Source organism: Gossypium arboreum, chromosome 6, assembly GCF_025698485.1.
Source record: "Gossypium arboreum isolate Shixiya-1 chromosome 6, ASM2569848v2, whole genome shotgun sequence".
Classification (NCBI taxonomy): Eukaryota; Viridiplantae; Streptophyta; class Magnoliopsida; order Malvales; family Malvaceae; genus Gossypium; species Gossypium arboreum.
This window is the reverse complement of record NC_069075.1, coordinates 68,390,304-68,411,945: the sequence shown is the minus strand read 5'-3', so window position 1 is coordinate 68,411,945 and position 21,642 is coordinate 68,390,304. Positions and strand designations below refer to the sequence as shown.

Here is a 21,642-nt window from a genome sequence, read left to right as displayed (position 1 = left end):
TCACACTATCGCAGCTTATATATATGGTATGTATAGCTAGACACTCACACGCTACGTTAGTCCTAGAATCGACTAAATCATAGCTCTGATACCAATAAAATATAACACCCCTAACCCGAGTTCGTCGTTCGAATAGGACTACGAGGCATTACCAATCAATTACAACATACAACATACATTTCTTATACATGAATTTATTATCACATAAATATTAATCAAACATAATCATATTGTCCGTTATAAGGCTCACGAGACCTTAAAACATGCTTAAAAGAGATTCGAGACTAAATCAATAACATTTGAAAACTTTGGGAAACTCATAAAATTTTCATACATACAGGGATCACACGCCCGTGTGAATAGGTCGTTTGCCTTACACGGTCACTTGGCACGCCCGTGTCACAAGCTGTGTGAAAACAGGGCATATATACTGACTTGCATCTCACGGCTGAAGACACGCCCATGTGCCATGGCCGTGTGAAACCTGAAGGGTATATTGACTTGGGTTACACGGCCGACCACATTGTAAGACCCCTTACTCGAGACCATCGCCAAAGTCGAGCACGAAGCGTTACTTGACTTAACTTACTAATTCAAGGCATTAAATTTTCTTTTAAAATTAATTTCTTTACATTCATTCAATATGTTCCAAAAAAGGGCCCTCGAGCCCTAAAACATGCAATTGAAATGGTTCAGGACCAAACCGGGAACATTAAAATTTTTTCGAATACTTAGACAAATCAAAACAATTTATTTCATTATTCCTTATAAAACTGCCCACCTGCATCATAGTCACTAAATAAATCATAACTCGAGTCACAAAACTCAAAATTTAAATTTGTGAATTTTCCCTGAAGCTGGACTCATATATATTCTTACTAATATTTTTCCAGAATTTTTGTTCTAGCCAATTAGTACAGTTTATTAGTTAAAGTTTTCCCTATTGCACTATTCGACTACTCTGACATCTCCTCACTACGAATCAATTTTCTCCCTGTATAGAATTTAAATAACCATGTCGTTTGTTTCTCTTGAAAGTAGATTCACTAATGAATCTATAAATATAAACTATAACTCCTAATTCTTTTTGTACAATTTTTATTGAATTTATAAAGTTGGAATAGGGGATTCAGAAATCGGTCTGACCCTGTCTCACTAAAATTAAAATATCTCTTAATATACACTTCTTTTGCTTACTTTGTTTCCTTCATATGAAAATAGACTCAATAAGCTTTAATTCTATATCTCCTTAATCACGTAATTTCATTTCTACTATTCTTGGTGGTTTTTCAAGATCACGTCACTGCTGCTGTTCAATACTATTTTAATGCTAATTTCACTTTTTCATGATTTCTTTGTATTAACTACCATTTAGGCATACATAACACCAAAACATGTTCTTCATTAGCCATTTCAATAGGTAATAATTATCAAATATTTACATACCATTCTTTATCCATATCATAAGGACATACACACAAAATGGCTAAGTCCCTATACATGCCATAAACTAGAACGTTTGTAAACGAAGATACCTATTTGGTAACTTGATAGTCGATACTGTGAAGTGATCTCTGACAACCTCCAACCCGAGCTTGCTTTTAAGTACTATGAAACATGGGAAAGTGAAAGAAGTAAGCTTATAAAGCTTAGCAAGTTCACATGTAAAATAACAAGCATTAGCAATCAATTTAGGTTACTACTATGCTGTCATAATTTGCTTAATTAATGTTTAGTTCTTACTTTTCCATCTTACTCATCGGTAACCTTACCAAAGGCTCAGAATACAAAAGGTACCTTACTTAATAGCTTGCTTACATACCTGCAACATCTCCTTAACACATGAGTACTCTTTCATAATATAGGCATATTGTAAATCATGTCATAAAGTGTCACAAGCATAACAGAAAACTCATCACTTACTTAATACTTGATAATCTCAATTACTTACAATCTCAATATTAAATAAGCCTTAAATGCATACCTGTCGTAACATCCCGAATTAGGGCCTAGTCGGAACTATGGTTTTGGGACCACAAATCCGACGTAAGAAAATTTATTTTCATTATATTTTTATGGTCTATGATTTCATGGAATGATTTCGTGAAAATTTCGACGTTTGGGCACTCAATTTTGTCAAAAGGACTAAATTATAAAAAGTGCAAAAGTTGAGTTCTACATGTTAGAGGTATCAAATTGTTATGAAATTTTAAATGGGAGGTATTTAAATGGTAATTAGACCATTTTATAACTTGTTGAACAAAAATGACCTTCGATGGATAAAATTTCAAAGAAAGGTAAAAAGGGCATTTTGGTCATTTCGGGGTAAAAAGCATTAAAAGACAAATTTTAAAACCCAAATGTGTCCCTTTCTTCTTGCTTCAGCCAAATTTACCTAGGGCAGCCATGGTTAGGGTTTGGCCAAGCTTCCAAGCTCAATAATTAAGGAAAACAAGATTCGGGCTTAGAACGAGGTTGAATAAGGTTAAGCACAAACTCGAAACAAATAGTTATACTTGAAACCGAGGTAAGTTCATATGTCAATGATAATGCAATGATATTATTATTGTTCATACTTGAACCTAAATTGATGTGTTAACATTGTGTGATGGATATTTATTTAGTTGATATGAAGATTATATATTGTAACAAATGCAAAAATATAATTATATGCAATACCATGTTTATCTTATGGACTAATGTCTAAATAAACATGGAAATGTGTTAAATTGGATGTATATTTCATGAGCAGCTATGCCTAATGAGGTACTTGATGGAAACAAAAAAAAAATATCGGTTTAATAAAAAGGGAAATTCGATGGATAAACCATGGCTTACATGACTTGAGATCCTGCATGTGTTGTAGAAAAGGATTTAGCTCAGACGGGTAATCCATTGATCTCAAATATAGAAAGGATCTAGCCCGAGCAGGTGTTCCTTAAGTGATCGAGCCTCCCGAAGAATATGTGTGCATTAAGGATTTAGCCCGGACGGGTAATTCGATTGGGGTCTGAATTTAGCCTGGACTGGTAATTCAGATCTGAACTCATTGAGAGTGCTTGTCGTTACAAGGGATTTATCCTAGACGGGTAATCCCGACATCACTCCATGAGTTTATATTACGAGGGGTTTAGCCTGGACTGGTAACCCGCCATAAGATGTGAGGTTCGCGGGAGTGCGCATATGGAATGATCACTTGTATGAATTGACGGTGAATGGGATATCCATCGAGATTCCGAGAAATTCAACGAGATTGATATGAGAAATGAAATAAAAGTCTCTTGATCCATAATGTATGTTATATGATAATATTGTGATGCATGTGAGTTGTCATGTTTGAACGAGTGCAGTGCTAAATAATAGCACAGGTAAGTACTCGAAACCCATGAGCACGTACTTGGCATGTGAAATGAAATGGACTTATGATGATGGTGCAAATGAATGAATGATATTTATGAGAATAATTTCTATGACAAATTTGTGATGGTTATTATCTTGTTGCACTAAGACAGATTTGGTACAGCAGCATTGGTCCGACTTTGAAAATCCACAAAAAATTGTGGAAATTTAATTAAAGACTGAATAAAATATGTAATTAAAACTTAATGAGTCTAGTTTCACATAAAGGAACCGGTGTAAGCAAAAGAATTCTGTATCATGAGATATTTGAATTCTTGTGAGACAGAGTCGGAGTGATTCCAGACTTCCCTGTCTCAATTTTGGAAAACCACTAGAAATTGTAAAAAAAATAATAATAAGTTAAAATTCATAGTATTGAAATCCTTAATGAGTCTACTTTCAAGAGAAATAGATAGAAACATTATTCGAGTCTCATACTAGGAGATAAATAAATTTTAGTTAATAAAGGTCAAAGCAGTCAAAAAATGAAATAGGGGAGAATTTGAATAATAAACTATACCAATTGGCTAAACCAAAAATTTTGAAAATTTAATGATAAGAAAAGGTATGAGTCTAGTTTCTGGAAAAATTAATGGATATTAATTTGGAGTTCCTTAGCTTGAGTTATAAATAATTTACCGACTATGACTCGAGTAGACAGCTTGACCAAAATATGAATAAAAGCATAACTATTGTTATTTTACCTAAGGAAACATGTTATTATAATGCTTATTATTTTCATATGGACTTACTAAGCGTAAAGCTTACTCCCCCTTTCCATTTTTTCTAGTTTTCACAAGTCAGATCAGGGTTAGAGATCGTCAGAGGCAACATCACACTATCGAGTCTTTACCCTTGGAGTATTAGCATGTATATGTTAAACGTGTTCAAGTAAGTGGCATGTATAGGGACTTAGTTTTTCTATGATCGATGTTGTTGTGATTAGCCAAGTGTATTGGCTTATAATGATTTGTTGTATGTAGCTGATAAACCGTAAATTATACATATTTTTACCCCATGTTTAATGCATTTTATGGATGATTTCTCATTAGAATTGGTGAATTCGATGCTCCTAATGCTTTAATTTAATATTTTATACTTACGAGAGCATAGGAGAGTGAAAGGAACGAGAAACGAGCCAAAAAAGGAGAAAATGGGCCAAAGTATGAAATGAACACGGCCGGGACCTCCTCACATGGCATACCACACGGCCGTGTCAATTTGGTAGCCTCGAACAGGCCTGAAGTAATCGAACACGGGCGTGTCCCTGCTAAGCCCAAGTAGAGTCCAATTCAGAAAAGGCCAATTTTGAGGACTTTTAGGCATTCCAAAGCCTATAAATACACCCTAGAGGAGGAGGAAAAGGGAGACGAAGAATAGAAGGTAAGGAATTACTCTAAGAAAGCTGATTGATCCATCTCAGGAGCCGGATTCATCATCAAGACTGAAGATCTCTCCTCAATATCCTTTCAAGAGTTTTGGGTTTTCTTTATGTTTTGTATTCTTTATTCTTCTGAGATGTTTTCTTATTTAGTTATGAACTAAAACCCCTAAATACCTAAGGGGAATGAAACCAAAGATGAATCTTGTTATTATTTTCTGAATCGTATGATAAATATTTAACTTGTTCTTAATTATGTGTTCTTAATTCTTGTTTTAATATCCCAGGATACTGATTCAAGACAAGCTCTTATTTAGAGGAGGAATAGACCCTGTCTAAGAGTACATTTGTCATAATTAAGCAGAGCTGATTGCGCCCCTAGACATAGGGTGACAAGATTTTGTCAAATTAGGGTGAAACCTAATAAGGGGATCCATAGATCGAGTTAATGCAACCCTAGAGTGTTAATTAGAGAAAAATCTCAGTTATTCAATCTAGGGATTAGACGTTATTATTCTTGAATAGGGATAATAACATAACTTATGGATCTTTACGAAACAAGTTTAATGAATAAATCGTCCGATTCGGAGCCAGAATAACAAGTAAAGTCTAGGTGGATTTTTCCTTAGGTATTGTCTTAAGTCAATCGATTTTTCCCAAAAGCAATTCCCCAATTCATTTCTCTGTGTGTTCTTAGTTTAGATAATTAGTCAATTAAAACAAAACCTCTTTATTCTTAGGCTAGATAATAAAAAGACTATCATTACTAGTACTTTTAGTTCCTTTGGGTTCGACAATCCGGTCTTGCTAAAACTATACTACTATTTGATAAGTACACTTGCCTACATCACGATAATAGTTAGTTCAAGAATGAGTAATTATAAATATTTAAAACCTATCACGAAACCACGCGATCAAGTTTTTGGCGCCGTTGCTAGGGAACTGAAATATTAGGAACGCTCAATTTTTATTACTTTAGCCTTTTATTTTTCTTGCAATTTAATTTTATATTATTATTATTACTTACTTACTTACTGTTTCCTTTTCTTGGTAGGTTTTTATAGTTTATGACTAGAAGAAACCCGTCAGGGCCACTACTTTTTGACGAAGAAATCGATCGCACTGTTCGTAAAAACCAAAGAGAAATAAGGCGAAGCTTAAGATACACGGAGAATGAGCAAGAAGACGATACTCAACCTGTGACAGCCCTAAATTGACCCTAGTCAGAAAGTGGTTTCGGGACCACGAAATCGAGTCTTATAAATAATTAAAGGTTATATTCTGTGTTTATGATGTGCGTAAATGCTTGTGTGATAGATCCATACTTTAATTTGGTCAGTGTATGTGAAATTTATTAGTAGGGACTTATGTGAGACAATTTAGAAATATGCTAGGCAAGTGTTAAAGTGGCCTATTAATATATGTGGGAAAGTGCTTATCCTTGCATGTCAAATTAGCAAAATTAAAGCATAGTGGCCGGCCATGCTATGGGTGGAAACATGTCACAAACATGTTATGTTAGTGATGTATGTTAGGAAAAATAAAATAAGGAGCATGGTAATAAAATAATGAAAGGGAATATGATGAAAACAAAGAAAAAAAAAAGTGTCCATCCTTTTTCATTTCTTTTGGCCGAAAGTTCTAAGGAAGAAGGAAGGAGCTCTTGCTTCATGTTTGGCTTGGAAGAGGATTAGGAGGAGGTTCGGCTATACTTGTATCTAGGATAAGGTATGTTTGATGTTGTGCCATGAGACTCATGCATGTTTTTAGTTGTTAGCTTGAGTTCTAACTAGCCCATGGTTCAAATCTTTGCTATGTCATGGAGATGATATTCGGCTAAGGTGGATTGGTGTTGATGTCATTTTCATGCTAAAAGTGAAGCTTTGTAATGATGCATGTGATGGTGGATTGATGACTCTTGAATCTTCTTTTTAGCATTTTGAGTGAGACATTAAGTTCTTTGTTTAACCATGACCAAAATTGAAATGGTATGGTGTTGTGATGCATTCGGCCATGGTAGGAAGTAGAAGAGAAATGTGGTTGTTGTTCACGTTATTTAGATGAGAAATGGTAGTAAGGGGAAGTGCCAATGTTAGTGTTTGATTTACTAGTGTGTATATGTGTATTAGTCGAGTTTTGAATTTGAAACAAAATGGTATGTAGTCAATACAAGTAACCATATTTGTCGGAAGTATTAAGCATATACTCGGCCTCAACCTAGACATGTATATTCGGCCACATGAGATAGGTTGGTGTTGCATGTGTTCGGTTAGAGGCAAGCATATTGATGCTTTTATCTTGGCCTAGATAATCGGCTAAAAGAGAGTGTGGGCTAAAATGTTGAGTTTGATTCATGATTTCCATATATATATGTGACTTTAATGCCTAATGTATATATGGGCTAAGTACCTTGAGGTTCTCTTTTGATGTTCAAATGAATTGTGTTAAATTGCTTAATGTGATTAAAAATGCACATGACCATTGTGTATTTGAGCTAAAAGGTGGCCATATGACCTATCAAGCTCCTTGTCATATTTGGCCATAAGCTAGCATAATGAGACTTTAATAAGTTAAATTTGTTTGAATTAGCTCAACAACTTAGAGGACCACAGTTGGATAAGGAAAGGAAAAAGTTATCGAATAGTCACGAAAACGTTCGACCACATCCGAGGTAAGTTTTCGAGTAATGAAACTTAGATTATGATTTGATTAGATCATGTTTTAAGGAAATCAAAATCATGCTCTTTGTATGTGGCTATTGAGCCGAAAATGATTATGCTCGATAAGCGACTTGTGATTGAATCCTAGTTATGAAAATGAAATATAGATGTGTCATGATTTATTGATATGTGTATGGATATTCGGATGATAATTCCGGGCTAAATCCCGAAGGCATTTGTGCGAGTTACTAATTCCGGGCTAAGTCCCGAAGCCATTTGTGCGAGTTACTAATTCCGGGCTAAGTCCCGAAGGCATTTGTGCGAGTTACCAAATCCGGGCTAAGTCCCGAAGGCATTGGTACGAGTTACTATAATCGGGCTATGTCCCGAAGGCATTTGAGTGAGTAGCTATATCCGGTTAAATTCCGAAGGTACGTGATTTGGGAATGAGCGATCTTGCTGTAATAATTTCAATTAATACGCTTGTAAAATCCCAACAATGAGGTATGTTTCGTATGTGCATTGGAATAGTTGATTTCTTTGAATATTATTCGCTCGATCGAGTAATGAGCTTCCGTCTTTGACTAAGATGATCCCTTATGTATGAATATAGGGGTTGGAATGTGAAGTAGGAATGATTTGAGAATATGTATATATGGAATTATCCGTTTAGTTATATGAATGCCATACTTCAATTGTGCTTAATTTCATTGCTCAAAACTTACTAAGCATTAAATGCTTACTCCGTTCTATGAATTTCTTTTATAGATTTTGGTTCGTCACTATCGGACTCGGGATTATTGAAGTCGAAGTCTCCCACACTATCAAAGCCCCTTTTGGTACACTTTTGGTTGAACTTTGAAATGGCTTGTATAGGACTACCCTTTTTGTTATTGGTCATGGACCCTTTGGTTTTGTATAAATTTGGATGGCCATGCGAAAATGGCTTATATACACTTTGAGCTTAATATTATAATCGTCTTGTATGATGTTCATTAAGAGGTATGGAAATGTTGGGAACGATTAGCCATTGGAATGGTTAATCATGATCATATTTTGTGCTATATATGCTAAAGGGCTAGTTGAATCATGGAAACTATGTAATAGGTAAAGTTTACCCTAAAGGCTGATGCTGGTAGCAGCAGTGATGTGGATGTGAGAAATCACTAAAAATAGTAGGAATGGAATTAAATAGTGAATAAATTATGTAATCGAACCTTGATGAATCTATTTTCATAGGAAAGTAACGGAACGGTCATATGAATAGTACATTATGAGATGTTAAAGTTTTCGTGAAACAGGGCCAGAACGGTTTCCGGATTCCCTGTTCCGACGTTGGAAATTCATTATAAATTAACCAGAGATAATTAGAAGTCATGCCTTATATGTATAGATTCCTTGTTGAGTCTAGTTTCATTATAAACAAACGGCATCAGTATTGAAGCCCTGTACAGGGAGATATCCAAGTCGTAATGCACAAAGGTCAGTGTAGTCGAACCCTGAAACAGGGGGGACTTTAACTAATAAACTGTACTAATTGGCTTGACCAAAAATTTTAGAAAAAAAATTGTAGATGAAAATATGAGTCTAGTTTCAGGAAAAATTTACGAAACTGGTTTTCGAGTTTTGAAACTCAAGATATGATTTTTAAGGTGACAGTGATGCAGTAACCAGCTTGTCTGGAAAATTTTCAAATGGATTGTGAAAATAAATGTATTATGTCTGTTAGCACCTCGTGTTCGACTCCGGCAACGGTCTCTGGTACGGGGTGTTACAATTAAATTGGTATCAGAGCTACGGTTTAGTCGATTCTAGGACTATCGTACTACGTTTGGGTCTAGCTATACATGCCATTTTGTGATTATTTGATAGTGTGGTGATTTCTGACAATTGCAAATGTGTGTATTTATAGTAATGGATCCCTATCCCGACCGAGCGGTAGCTGATGATCTTAAGAGTGTAACGAGTGCTCCCGCACAAGGGACAGCTCCGGCGGACTCTCAACCTATTGCTAGTAATCCGAATGATGAAGCTAGACAAGCTTTCTATAGTGTGATGAATGATTGGTTCAACCAATACATTCGAACTAATACGGCTGTTCCACAACCTCCATTCCCGACTAATGCCACCCCCGCACCTACAATACCTCCGGTAACTGACCAAATAAGGTCAAATAAGCCCCAAGTTGACAGAATCCGAAAACACGGGGCTACTGAATTTAAAGCTACGGACAGCGACGATGCCGAGCAAGCTGAATTTTGGTTGGACAACACTATCCGGGTACTCGATGAGCTATCTTGCACACCCGATGAGTGCCTAAAGTGTACTATCTCCTTGCTACATGATTCTGCCTACTATTGGTGGAATCGTTGACTTCACAGTGCCTAGAGAGCAAGTAACTTGGGAGTTCTTCCAAACCGAGTTTGAAAGAAGTATATCGATCGAGATTCATCGACCAAAACCGAAAGGAATTTCTTGAACTCAAACAAGGTTCCATGTCGGTTACCGACTATGAATGAAAATTTGTGAGGCTTAGCCGATGCAGCGAGAATGCATTTCTTGAAGTGTCGTGATGTGCAAACGTTTGAAGATGGATGAATGATGTTATAAAGTTGTCTGTTGGCATTTTAGAAATCCGAGAATTTGTGGTACTCGTCGAGCGAGCTTGCAAAGCCGAGGAGCTCAGTATGGAGAAAATAGAAGCTGATATGGGAGAAAAAGAGTTTCGTAAGAGGTCTTCGGGGAGGCCCTTTCAACAGTCATCGAAGAAATTTAGAGATGATTTAGGCCGATCTAGAAGCACTTCGGGCTTTTCTAGACGAGATCGCGATCGACCCCTTGTGAGTGCACGAGTCACTTCGGTCGCTAGTGTTGGAACCGATCGTCGAGACAGGCGGAGTGCCGATATTGTGGTAAATGGCATTCGGGAGTTGTAGATTCCATGACCGCTCTGTTACAAGTCTTGGTCAGTTGACCACTTTATTAAAGATTGCCGAGGTTGTGCGAGCAGAATGTAAATCAGAGTGAGAAACCGGGTGCTACCACTGCTCGAGGTAGACCATCTAGAAATACGGGCAATGCTAGTGGTGGTCAGAGAGGATCTAGAGATGCAACGACCAGATCTGAGGCTCGTGCTCCTGCTAGGGCCTATGCTATACGTGCACGCGAGGATGCTTCCTCGCCAGATGTTATTACCGGTACTTTTACTCTCTTTGATACTAATGTGATTGCTTTGATTGACCCTGGTTCTACTCATTCTTATATATGTGAAACCTTAGCATCCATAGAAGACTTTACCTATTGAGTCTCTTGAGTTCGTAATTCGGTGTCAAATCCTTGGGTCGTTCGTGCTTGTCGACAAAGTGTGTAAGAAATGTCCCCTAGTAATTCGAGGTTCCTATTTTTTGGCAGACTTGATGCTTTTTCCGTTTGATGAATTTGATGTTATTCTTGGTTTGGATTGGTTGACCGTGCATGATGCGGTTGTGAATTGCAAAAGCAAGACTATTGATTTGAGGTGCACAAATAACGAGATAATCCGAGTTGAGTCTACGGACTTAAAAGGGTTGCCAGTTGTAATATCCTTAATGTTGGGTCAGAAATATGTAAGAAAGGGGTGCGAAGCATACCTTGCGTATGTACTTGATGACAAAGAGTTAGAAAAGAAACCGAATCTGTGCGGTGGTTTGCGAATACGGATGTTTTCTCGAAGAATTACGGGTTTACCACATTGCGGAGGTAGAGTTTGGCATCGAGCTTGTACACGGACTACACCGATTTCGATAGCTCCGTATCGTATGGCACCAACCGAGTTAAAAGAGTTGAAAGCTCGGTTGCAAGAATTGATGGATAGAGGTTTAACTCGACCAAGTTTCTCACCTTGGGTGCACCAGATGTCGTTTGTGAAAAAGAAGGACAGAACCATGAGGTTGTGCATCGACTATCGTCAGCTGAATAGAGTGACAATAAAGAATAAATATCCGTTACCACGTATTGACGATTTGTTTGATCAACTAAAGGGAGCCTCGATGTTTTCAAAGATAGATTTGAGATCGGATTATTACCAGTTGCGAATTCGAGATTCGGATATACCCAAAACTGCTTTCAGAACGAGATATGGTCACTACGAGTTCTTAGTGATGCCGTTTGGGCTCACTAATGCCCCTACGGTATTTATGGATTTGATGAATCGGATCTTCAGATAGTATTTGGACCGGTTCGTAGTTGTGTTCATTGATGACATCTTGGTCTATTCAAGAGATGAGACCGAACATGCTGAGCACCTGAGATTAGTGTTGCGAATTTTACGGGATAAGCAGTTATATGCTAAGTTCAATAAGTGTGAGTTCTGGTTAAGAGAGGTTAGCTTCTTGGGTCATGTGGTATCCGCATCGGGTGTTCGAGTTGATCCGAGCAAAATTTCAGCCATACTTAACTGGAAGCCTCCGAGAAATATTACTGAGGTTTGGAGCTTTTTGGGACTTGCCGATTACTACCGACGGTTTGTAAAAGGTTTCTAGATGATAGCCACACCGATGATGAAACTACTTCAGAAAGATGTTAAGTTCGAATGGACGGAAAAATGCGGAAAAGTTTTGATCAATGAAAACTTATTTGATGAAGCTCAATTCTAGTGCGGCCCGATCGAGCAAGGAGTTCGTCATTTATAGTGATGCATCCCTACTTGGGTTGGGTTGCGTATTGATGCAAGAAGGTCGAGTTGTGGCCTATGCGTCAAGACAATTAAAGCCACATGAGAAAAATTATCCGACCCATGATCTTGAACTAGCTGCCATTATGTTCGCCTTGAAAATATGGCGACATTACTTATTTGGTGAGAAGTGCCATGTATACTCGGATCACAAAAGTCTCAAATATTTGATGACTCAAAGAGACTTGAATCTGAGACAAAGGCGCTGGCTTGAGTTGTTGAAAGATTATGAGCTTGTCATTGATTATCACCCGGGAAAGGCTAATGTGGTTGCGGACGCCTTAAGCCGAAAATCACTGTTTGCTTTATGAGCGATGAATGTACACTTATCTATTCTACCCGACAATATGTTAGTAGCTGAATTAAAGGCAAAACCTTTATTGATTCATCAAATTCGTGAAGCTCAGAAAGTCGATGATGAATTGGTTGCAAAACGGACTGAATGTGTTCCGAATATGGAATCAGAGTTTCAAATCGATGATGACAATTGTTTGAGGTTCAAAGGTTGTTTGTGTGTTCCAAGAAATTCAGAACTCATTTCGATGATTCTGAACGAAGCTCATTGTAGCCGAATGTCAATTCACCCGGGGAGTACAAAAATGTACAACGATCCGAGGCGCCAGTTTGGTGGCATGGTATGAAACGAGACATTTCGATTTTGTTTGAAGTGCTTAGTATGTCGACAAGTGAAGGCGAACAACAAGTACCTCTGAGTTTACTTGACCAATCATGATACGAATGGAAATGGGATCGAGTCACGATGGATTTTGTATCCGGGTTGCCATTGTCGACAAGTAAGAAAGATGCGATTTGGGTTGTTGTTGATAGGTCGACTAAGTCACTCATTTTATCCCGTCGTCTGAATTTTTCATTGGATAAACTAGCTGAATTGTATGTTTCTCAGTTGTGAGATTACATGGGGTACCGATTTCTATTGTGTCGGATAGAGATCCGAGATTCACCTCACGATTTTGGAAGAAATAGCAAGAAGCTTTGGGTACCAAGATGCATTTTAGCACCGCTTTTCATCCACAAACCGATGGTCAATCCGAGCGGATAATTCAGATACTTGAGGATATGTTGAGATGTTGCATCCTCGAGTTTAATGGTTCATGGGGCGGTATTTACCTTTGATTGAATTAAACACAACAATAGTTTTCAATCAAGTATTAAGATGGCACCTTACGAGGCTTTGTGCAGCGTAAATGTCGTACACCATTGTTTTGGACCGAGCTCGGTGAAAGTAAAATTTTGAGTTGATTTGATTAAAGATGCTGAGCGGAAAGTAAAAGTAATCCGTGAAAGTCTGAAGGCGACCACAGATCGCCGTAAGTCGACGCGGATTTGAAACGAAAAGACATTGAGTAACAATGGGAGACAAAGTGTTTCTTAAGGTTTCACCTTGGAAAAAGATACTCGATTTGGCCGTAAGGGCAAATTGAGTTCGAATTCATGGGCCGTATGAAATATCCGAACGAGTTGGTCGATTCGTATAGATTGATTTTCCCTAAACTTGAAAAGATTCACGACGTCTTTCATGTTTCGATGCTTGACGTTATAGATCGATCCATCGCACATAATTAATCCATCGAGGTTGAAATTCAACCCGATATGAGTTATGAAGAAGAACCGATTCGTATCCGGCTCGTGAAGTGAAAGAGTTACTGAAACAAAAGGGTTCCGTTAGTGAAAGTGTTAGGGCTCAAACACAGGATCGAAGAAACTACTTGGGAAGCGAGAATGCCATGAAAGAACGATACCCAAACCTATTTACGGTAAGATTTTCGGGACGAAAATTTCTTAAGTGGGGAGAGTTGTGACAACCCTAAATTGACCCTAGTCGGAAAGTGGTTTCGGGACCACGAAATCGAGTCTTATAAATAATTAAAGGTTATATTCGTGTTTATGATGTGCGTAAATGCTTGTGTGATAGTTCCATACTTTTATTTGGTCGGTGTATGTGAAATTTATTAGTAGGGACTTATGTGAGACAATTTAGAAATATGCTAGGCAAGTGTTAAAGTGGCCTATTAATATATGTGGGAAAGTGCTTGTCCTTGCATGTCAAATTAGCCAAATTAAAGCATAGTGGCCGACCATGCTATGGGTGGAAACATGTCACAAACATGTTATGTTAGTGATGTATGTTACGAAAAATAAAATAAGGAGCATGGTAATAAAATAATGAAAGGGAATATGATGAAAACAAAGAAAAAAAAAAGTGTCCATCCTTTTTCATTTCTTTTGGCCGAAAGTTCTAAGGAAGAAGGAAGGAGCTCTTGCTTCATGTTTGGCTTGGAAGAGGATTAGGAGGAGGTTCGGCTATACTTGTGTAACACCCCGTACCCGAGACCGTTGCCGGAGACGGACACGAGGGGTTAACGGGCTTAATCCACTTATTTTCACAGTCCATTTGAAAATTTTCCAGACAAGCTGGTTACTGCATCACTGTCGCCTTAAAAATCATATCTTGAGTTTCAAAACTCGAAAACAATTTTCGTAAATTTTTCCTGAAACTAGACTCATATTTTCATCTACAATTTGTTTTCTAGAATTTTTGGTTGAGCCAATTAGTACAGTTTATTAGTTAAAATCTCCCCTGTTTCAGGGTTTGACTACACTGACCTTCATGCATTACGACTTGGATATCTCCCTGTACAGGGTTTCAATACTGATTCCGTTTGTTTCTATAGAAACTAGACTCGAAAACAAATCTATACATATATGGCATGACTTCTAATTATCTCTGGTTAATTTATAATGAATTTCCAAAGTCGGAACAGGGAATCCAGAAACTATTCTGGCCCTGTCTCACGAAAACTTAAATATCTCATAACATACAACTTATATGATCGTTTCGTTTCTTCCATGTGAAAGAGTGATTCATCAAGGTTTGATTACATAATTTATTCACAATTTAATTCCATTCCTACTATTTTTAGTGATTTTTCAAATATACATCACTGCTGCTGTCAGCATCTGCCTTTAAGGTAGACTTTACCTATTTCATAGTTTCCATGATTCAACTAGCCCTTTGGCATATATAGCCCAAAATATAATCATGACGAACCATTCTAATGGCTAATCGTTGCTAAACATTTCCATGCCTCTTAATGAACATATACATTCAAGATGATTATAACATTATGCTCAAAATATATATAAGCCATTTTCGCATGACTATCCAAATATATACAACACCAAAGGGTCCATGACCAACAACAAAACGGGTAGTCCTATACATGCCATTTCAAAGTTCAACCAAAAGTGTACCAAAAGGGGCTTTGATAGTGTGGGTGACTTTGACTTCAATAATCCCGAGTCCGATAGCTGAAGAACCAAAATCTATAAAACAAAAATTTACAGAAGCGGAGTAAGCATTTAATGCTTAGTAAGTTTTGAGCCATAAAATTTGACACAACTAAAATGTAGCATTCATATGGCTAAATAGATAATTTGAAATGCACAAATTCTCAATATCATACTTACTTCACATTACCAACCCTTATATTCATACACAAAAGATCAACATAGCCAAAGGCCGGTAGCTCATTTATCGATGACGAATACTAATTGTAAGGGCTCAACTAAATCAATGCATATCTGAGACATACCTCATTCTTTGGGATTTTACGAGCATATTAATTGAAACTATTACAGAAAGGTCACTCATTCCCAAGCCAAGTACCTTCGGGATTTAACCGGATATAGCTACTCGCTCATTGCCTTCGGGACATAGCCGGATATAGTAACTCGCACAATTGCCTTCGGGACTTAGCCCGGATATAGTAACTTCGCACAAATGCCTTGGGACTTAGCCGGATGTAATAACTCGCACAAATGCCTTGGGACTTAGCCGGAACTAGTCACTAGCATAAAATGCCTTGGGACTTAGCCGGTTATCATCCAAATATTCATGCACATATCAATAAATCATGACACATCTATATTTCATTTTCATAATTAGAGTTCAAACACAAGTCGCGTATTAAGCAAACCCATTTTCGGCTCACTAGCCACATACAAACAGCATGGTTTACTTTGCTTTATGACACTATCTCTATGCACATACATTATGACTTAATCAAATCATAAACTAAGTCTCATTGCTCGAAACTTACCTCGGATGTTGTCGAACGATTTCGATGGCTATTCGACCACTTTTTCCTTCCCTTTATCGGATTTAGATCCCCTTTGCTCTTGAGCTTAATTTAAACAAATAAATTCATTTAATTATTTTTCACTTGGGCAATTCCATTCAATACATGTATGTCATACAATTTAAGTACAATGACCTTGCTCAATACTATTTAAACATCATGCATTACCAAATTTCATCAACACCATCTAACTTCATATAGAAACACATATCGTCCTAGGTCGGTACACAAGTCAAATGCATCATTTACATTGTCAAAGTCCACAATTTAGTCATATTTCTCTATCATAGTTTCTTCACTTAAACCGAATTAGCAAGCCCATATAGTCCTTGGCCGAATGCTATTTAACCCAAGTCATCAAGAATTTCATTATTTAACACCTTAGATATCCATAGCTAAATAGGTTATTTGTACATACATATATATACATAAGTGCATAGATACTATGTTACTAACAATTATTTCCTTGCTTAGCAGCCGAACCAATATACACATTACTTCATATCTACCCGTCACATGTTTTCTCTACTTAAACCGAATTAACTTGCACATAAGGTCCTTGGCCGAACCTCACTAAAAACAAGTCAACCAAAATCTTAGTATTTATCTTGTGTATAACCTTATTTACCTTCCAAAAATCACAAAAACATCAAACTCTTAATGTTTATGTACAAGGCCGAATCTTAACATGATCCAACCTCCAACTCATTCCTTTCAACAACCAAAACCGAATGTTCAAGCCATCACCGAGATTTCGAAATTTTTGCCATGGTTTGTGTAAGAAATTAGCTAATTAACTAGAAACAAGTTTAAAACTTAAGAATTTAACACAACATACTAACCTCCCCTTAAGCTCAAGGTGACCAAAACCTCTCTTCTTCCTCCTTTCAAACCGGCCAAGAAGAACCAAAGGATGAAGCCTTTCCTTTTCTTTTTTTTTTTCTAGTTTCGGCAAAAATGGGGGAACAACCACACACTTTTTTTTTTCTTTGTTTTCATCATATTCCCTTTCATTATTTTATTCCCATGCTCCTTATTTTATCATACCTCCCATGAAACACTAACTTAACATGTTTATGACATGTTTTTGCCCATCACACTTGGTCCACCATACTTGTCATGGCCGGCCACTACTAATTGGGGGGGGGGTGGGAAATTGACATGCAAGTCCCCCCCTTTCTATTTCATGCACTAATAGATCCTTATGTTTTGACCTATCACATTTCATAATTTTCTCACATAAGTCCTATTTACTAAAATTCACCTACAATTAAACAAAATTCAAATATGAAATTTTTCACACATGTATATATACATATAATAAGCATCAAATATGAAAGCTAATTATTTTTATGACTCGGTTTTGTGGCCCCGAAACCACTTCCCGACTAGGGTCACATTAGGGCTGTCACAACGTGTATCTAGGATAAGGTATGTTTGATGTTGTGCCATGAGACTCTTGCATGTTTTTAGTTGTTAGCTTGAGTTCTAACTAGCCCATGGTTCAAATCTTTGCTATGTCAGGGAGATGATATTCGGCTAAGGTGGATTGGTGTTGATGTCATTTTCATGCTAAAAGTGAAGCTTTGTAATGATACATGTGATGGTGGATTGATGACTCTTGAATCTTCTTTTTAGCATTTTTGAGTGAGACATTAAGTTCTTTGTTTAACCATGACCAAAATTGAAATGGTATGGTGTTGTGATGCATTCAGCCATGGTAGGAAGTAGAAGAGAAATGTGGTTGTTGTTCACGTTATTTAGATGAGAAATGGTAGTAAGGTGAAGTGCCAATGTTAGTGTTTGATTTACTAGTGTGTATATGTATATTAGCCGAGTTTTGAATTTGAAACAAAATGGTATGTAGTCAATACAAGTAACCATATTTGTAGGAAGTATTAAGCATATACTCGGCCTCAACCTAGACTTGTATATTCGGCCACATGAGATAGGTTGGTGTTGCATGTGTTCGGTTAGAGGCAAGCATATTGATGCTTTTATCTTGGCTTAGATAATCGGCTAAAAGAGAGTGTGGGCTAAAATGTTGAGTTTGATTCATGATTTCCATATATATATGTGACTTTAATGCCTAATGTATATATGGGCTAAGTACCTTGAGGTTCTTTTTTGATGTTCAAATGAATTGTGTTAAATTGCTTAATGTGATTAAAAATGCATGACCATTGTGTATTTGAGCTAAAAGGTGGCCATATGACCTATCAAGCTCCTTGTCATATTCGCCATAAGCTAGCATAATGAGACTTTAATAAGTTAAATTTGTTTGAATTAGCTCAACGACTTAGAGGACCACAGTTGGATAAGGAAAGGAAAAAGTTATCGAATAGCCGCCGAAAACGTTCGACCACATCCGAGGTAAGTTTTCGAGTAATGGAACTTAGATTATGATTTGATTAGATCATGTTTTAAGGAAATCAAAATCATGCTCTTTGTATGTGGCTATTGAGCCGAAAATGATTATGCTCGATAAGCGACTTGTGATTGAATCCTAGTTATGAAAATGAAATATAGATGTGTCATGATTTATTGATATGTGTATGGATATTCGGATGATAATTTCGGGCTAAGTCCCGAAGGCATTTGTGCGAGTTACTAATTCCGGGCTAAGTCCCGAAGGCATTTGTGCGAGTTACTAATTCCGGGCTAAGTCCCGAAGGCATTTGTGCGAGTTACCAAATCGGGGCTAAGTCCCGAAGGCATTGGTACGAGTTACTATAACCGGGCTATGTCCCGAAGGCATTTGAGCGAGTAGCTATATCCGGTTAAATTCCGAAGGTACGTGATTTGGGAATGAGCGATCTTGCTGTAATAATTTCAATTAATACGCTTGTAAAATCCCAACAATGAGGTATGTTTCGTATGTGCATTAGAATAGTTGATTTCTTTCGAATATTATTCGCTCGATCGAGTAATCGACTTCGGTCTTTGACTAAGATGATCCCTTATGTATGAATATAGGGGTTGGAATGTGAAGTAGGAATGATTTGAGGATATGTATATATGGAATTATCCGTTTAGTTATATGAATGCCATACTTCAATTGTGCTTAATTTCATTGCTCAAAACTTACTAAGCATTAAATGCTTACTCCGTTCTATAAATTTCTTTTATAGATTTTGGTTCGTCACTATCGGACTCGGGATTATTGAAGTCAAGTCTCCCACACTATCAAAGCCCTTTTGGTACACTTTTGGTTGAACTTTGAAATGGCATGTATAGGACTACCCTTTTTGTTATTGGTCATGGACCCTTTGGTTTTGTATAAATTTGGATGGCCATGCGAAAATGGCTTATATACACTTTGAGCTTAATATTATAATCGTCTTGTATGATGATCATTAAGAGGTATGGAAATTTTGGGAACGATTAGCCATTGGAATGGTTAATCATGATCATATTTTGTGCTATATATGCTAAAGGGATAGTTGTATCATGGAAACTATGTAATAGGTAAAGTTTACCCTAAAGGCGATCTTTGGCAGCAGCAGTGATGTGGATGTGAAAATCACTAAAAATAGTAGGAATGGAATTAAATAGTGAATAAATTATGTAATCGAACCTTGGTGAATCTATTTTCATAGGAAAGTAATGGAACGGTCATATGAACAGTACATTATGAGATGTTAAAGTTTTCGTGAAACAGGGCCAGAACGGTTTTTGGATTCCCTGTTCCGACGTTGGAAATTCATTATAAATTAACCAGAGATAATTAGAAGTCATTAATTTTATTTATAGATTCCTTGTTGAGTCTAGTTTCATTAGAAACAAACGGCATCAGTATTGAAGCCCTGTACGGGGAGATATCCAAGTCGTAATGCGCAAAGGTCAGTGTAGTCGAACCCTAAAACAGGGGGGACTTTAACTAATAAAATGTACTAATTGGATCGACCAAAAATTCTAGAAAACAATTTGTATATTAAATATGAGTCTAGTTTCAGGAAAAATTTACAAAACTGGTTTTCGAGTTTTGAAACTCAAGATATGATTTTTAAAGGCGGCAAAGGACGCAAAGAACCACTTATGTCAGGAAAATTTTCAAATGGATTGTGAAAATAAATGTATTATGTCTGTTAGCACCTCATGTTCGACTCCGGCAACGGTCTCGGGTACGGGGTGTTACACAACCCCCAACCGAAGAGGTGGCTGAAAACCAAGGCAATCAGCTACCTCCTGCAATTGCGGTTAATCAAAATCCTGCTCCACGCACTATGTATGATTATGCTAAACCTTCTTTAACAGGAACTGAATCTAGCATGGTTAGACTTACTGTAGCTGCAAATACTTTTGAATTAAAACCTAACACTATTTAGATGATACAACAATTTGTTCAGTTTGATGGTTTGCAGGATGAAGATCCCAACGCTCACTTAGCAAACTTTCTGGAATTTTGCGATACATTTAAAATCAATAGCTTTTCTGATGATGCCATTCATCTTCGGTTATTCTCTTTTTCATTAAGGAACAAAGCTAAATAGTGGTTTAACTCATTACCATGAGGGTCAATTACTATTTGGGAACAAATGACTGAAAAATTCTTACTAAAATATTTTCCGCCGACTAAAACGGATAAATTACGTAATGACATCTCTTCTTTTGTACAGATGGATTTAGAAACCCTCTACGATGCATGGGAGAGATACAAGGACTTACTGAGAAGGTGCCCTCACCATGGGTTACCGCTTTGGCTCCAAGTTCAAATATTCCACAATGGTCTGAATCCTTTGACTCAGCAAATGGTTGACGCAGCTGCTGGAGGAACCATCAACAATAAAACACTGGAAGATGCCTATGAGTTTATTGAGGAGATGTCACTGAATAACTATCAGTGGCAAGTCATGAGGACAAAGCCAACGAAAACAGCTGGTGTTTATAATGTCGATTCAGTTACCATGCTGTCAAATCAGGTAGAACTCTTGACTAAAAAGATTGATGGTTTTCTTAGTTCTTCACAGGTTCACCCAGTGATGTAGTGCGAAGCAAGTAGTGGTGGAACAAGCCATTCGGAATATCAACTTATGGCCATAACATGGATAACGAGCAACTAAACTACATGGGTAATAATTCTCGACCTCAAAACAATCCATTTAGTAACACTTACAATGCAGGTTGGAGGAACCATCCCAATTTTTCGGGTTTTCAGCAACCACCCTACCATCAGGAAAAAAAGCCAAACCTTGAAGAGATGCTCTCAAAGTTTATAGCAGTGTCAGAAACCCATTTTCAGAACACCGAGATAGCACTTAAAAATCAACAAGTGTCGATCCAAGGGATCGAAACTTAGATAGGCCAGCTTTCCAAACTAATCTCCGAGCG

At 37.2% G+C, this 21,642-nt stretch overlaps 1 non-coding gene across 1 annotated transcript; it reads right to left on the bottom strand.

Annotated features, from left to right (window-relative positions):
* Positions 1 to 20,897: 20,897 nt before the first annotated feature.
* Positions 20,898 to 21,004, bottom strand: LOC128294625 (small nucleolar RNA R71). The gene has a single exon (XR_008284933.1). It is a non-coding gene; the product is annotated as a small nucleolar RNA R71 (small nucleolar RNA).
* Positions 21,005 to 21,642: the final 638 nt, after the last annotated feature.